This window comes from Teleopsis dalmanni, chromosome 1, assembly GCF_002237135.1.
Source record: "Teleopsis dalmanni isolate 2A chromosome 1, ASM223713v2, whole genome shotgun sequence".
In the NCBI taxonomy this organism is placed as follows: domain Eukaryota; kingdom Metazoa; phylum Arthropoda; class Insecta; order Diptera; family Diopsidae; genus Teleopsis; species Teleopsis dalmanni.
This window is the reverse complement of record NC_051846.1, coordinates 44642184-44645504: the sequence shown is the minus strand read 5'-3', so window position 1 is coordinate 44645504 and position 3321 is coordinate 44642184.

Below are 3321 nucleotides of genomic sequence, written 5' to 3'. Positions count from 1 at the left end.
TTTTTTTGGCCACAAGCCAACGCTGAAGTCAATGGCAACAATAGGCCAAGTGCGCCACGAATTAGCGCAGCAGGTACCAGTGCCGATAAAGAGTTGAACACCAACAACAACCACGAAAAGATTGCGTTCCAATTTGCTGTTCCAAGTGTATCAAAAACGTAAAGTGACGAGTTTACAGCTGTTGTTGTTGTTGGGCTCAGATACGCTCGCAAAGAAGCTGAGCTACTAGTCCAAAATCTGCGTCGTCATCTACACATACGTTTCTGTGGCCTTCAAAAGGTGCGGGTGTTACCATTTTGTTCGTATCTCAACGATACATAAGCGGATTCGCATATCTGCGGCAACAGACAATCGCAAAGATATTTTGATATCTTTATTTGAGATTTGTATGGAATTACTTCAATTGCTTTTTATATTTTATTAAATGGAACTTTTTATTAGCGAATTTCTGCGCACTGTTCGGTGTTAGGGAGAGGTAAACATTAAAGTCGTGTGCAGATTTTTGACTGGCTTGCTTTTACATTGATTGGCTTCGATCATATCGAATTATTTGTTAGATATTTAGATTTGCCTGAGGTCGATTCGAAATTAGTTGAAGTGTTGTCAATGTCACCGCATAAAATTGATTTTATATATGTTATAATTATCATATTTTTTCCTCTCGCATTTAGCAATTTGAAAATATTTTTGCACTCTTGATACACTTTTTATGTCAAATTAATTAACAGTTATTAATGGATTATTTTCATTTTACTGCAAATGAGCCAAATTGTTTTATTCATTTATAATTTATAATTCATTGTCGGTGACATAATTATTGATGCAATTCATAGTTTAAACACGTATATATGTATGAAAATGCTTAATTGTTTGTATTCAGGTATAAATTCAATTATAATTATTAAACTGTTTTCAATTTCAAAAAATTTTATGTCATAATGAACAAGCAAAAAAGTGGTTTAAAATTTTACCATAAATATTTGTGGGCATTTTTAACTTAACCGGATTACTGCTTTCTTTTTCACTTGCACATAATAAATTTAATAAATTTCTAATCTGTTATTTGTAAAATATATAATCACTTGTTGAATATCACATAGTTTTAATCTAAATGCCTTTAGAAACTTAAAAATAAATAATAATTCGTTTAAATCATAATCTACACCATTGCAAAAGTATCTGAACTAATACTTCTGGTACTGGTACTACTCTGCTAAAAGTAGAGCAGGAAGAAAAGAAGACGCAGTGATACAACTTTTATTTTTTAAACTGAACTTTTATAACTGCTAAATTCTGAAATAACCTTATATAGAGCTAATACCAAACACAACGAAGTATAGTAAAAAAATAAGAAGAAAATACTTAATATATTGAATTCAATGGTTTCTAAAATCAATTCATACACAATACATAACATAGACTAATTGTATGAAATTCTATAGCTAGCAATGGTTATAACCTACCTAAATAAAATAGAAATACGACAAGAAATTAAGTTGCTCATTATCAAAAATTTAACATTAGTTTTTGATATCATTTTAATATTAGCAATATCTGGAGCTTATTTCAATTAATTTATAATGATAATTAATATAGTTAGTTTATATTTTCACGAATCAGAGATGAGTAACATAAAATTACAGCAATGATTATGAATAAGAAATAAACGAATACACTATAAAAATATCTGTTAGATTATTAAAAATATTTAAAAATTGTTGATGATAAAGGCAAGTTGAAATATAAAAATCAAACTGATGGAAATATTGTTTGTAGCTAATTATATACAACAAAAGTCATACAATATATTGGTTCGTAGAGTAAGTCAGAAAATATTAAAATATAAACATGACAAACCAAAAAATTTTTGTTGTTTAATGACGTCAGCAGTATTGATATTCATTTTATTAGCTTCGAAATTATTTGTTTAAGGTTAATAATTTTAACAGTTATTAACACATTATATACTTTAAAAGATACTTGTTTCATTTCTATGAAATCGGTCTTGCAAAAAATCAAAGATTGTAAGAGTTGTATTAGTGACATTAGTATAATCAGACAATAGTCGTATTGAGCCATACATGAATCCAAATTATAAGATTTGTATTTATAACAATTTATTTTCCTTTTCCAATTAAAAGTTTAGTATTATGATAAACAACCAATATCTTAAAATCATCATTCATCATAAATCAAAATTATCACTAATAAAAGGACGAAATTGTGAAGATTCACGCGAATCTACTCTACTACGAAATATTCTCTGAAACCGCATTCACAAAATCTAAAAAACAAAAAGTATTCTAACTCGATACATTATGCTGGGACAACCATACTACAATTGGTTTTCATGACTTCTTTACCACATAAGCTAAGACTTTTTTAACAAAATAAACAGATCAATTTACTAGTTGTGGTTAGAGCATATTCTAAATATATGAACAACCAAATATGGTATATCGGGACGACATTTCAACCTAGGTTTTTAGATATAAACCAGCTGGATAAGTCTATATGATACATTTTATAGGTCTAAGTCGTTAAAAAATACCAGTATATCGATATATTCAGGTTGATATTTTTTGTGAATAAAAGAAAATTTTGTAAGATCACAGTCATGTAGTGTGTTCTTGATTGTCGACCGTCAACCAGTCATATTTTGTGCTATATATCCATATTCATCATGCTATATAGTCATATTCTGTCAGTTATATCCAAAATTTTATATTAATTTAAACTAATTTTTTCAAAAGTTTTTTTTAGTTTTAGATCAAAGTATAAGGTTATACTGTTATGAAACTTTTCAGTCAATTTCATTTCCATTCTATAAAATAAACTTCTAAAAATGTTTTAAATTAAAATAAATTGTAAAAACTAAGATAAGTATGTTTTTTTTACATATTTTCATTACAATGTCCTCTTTAATGTACATAGATTATTTTATTGAATTCCAAGAAAGTTTTATAAATAGTTATAAAAATAATCATTAAGGAAAAGTAGCACTAGGTCTGAAACTAAGATCCGAACTTCAAAGACGAAAAGAAAAAATACTATAGTATACCGTTAATACTCTAATTAATTATTTTTTTTTGTTTTAATTTTTTTATTTCTATTTTTGTAGAAATCACAAGAATCATAGTATAATAGTTGATTTCATATGAGTTCACCATTATAATAATAAAAGATACCTATAAATACTCTTTATAAAATTGTACCTACTAAACGAAGTAAAGTAGGTCCAAACCCTGATATCTCTTCTATATTCTTACAGACTGGCTGGTGTTAAAATGTGGTGGCTTATTGAAATATTGACGCAGTATT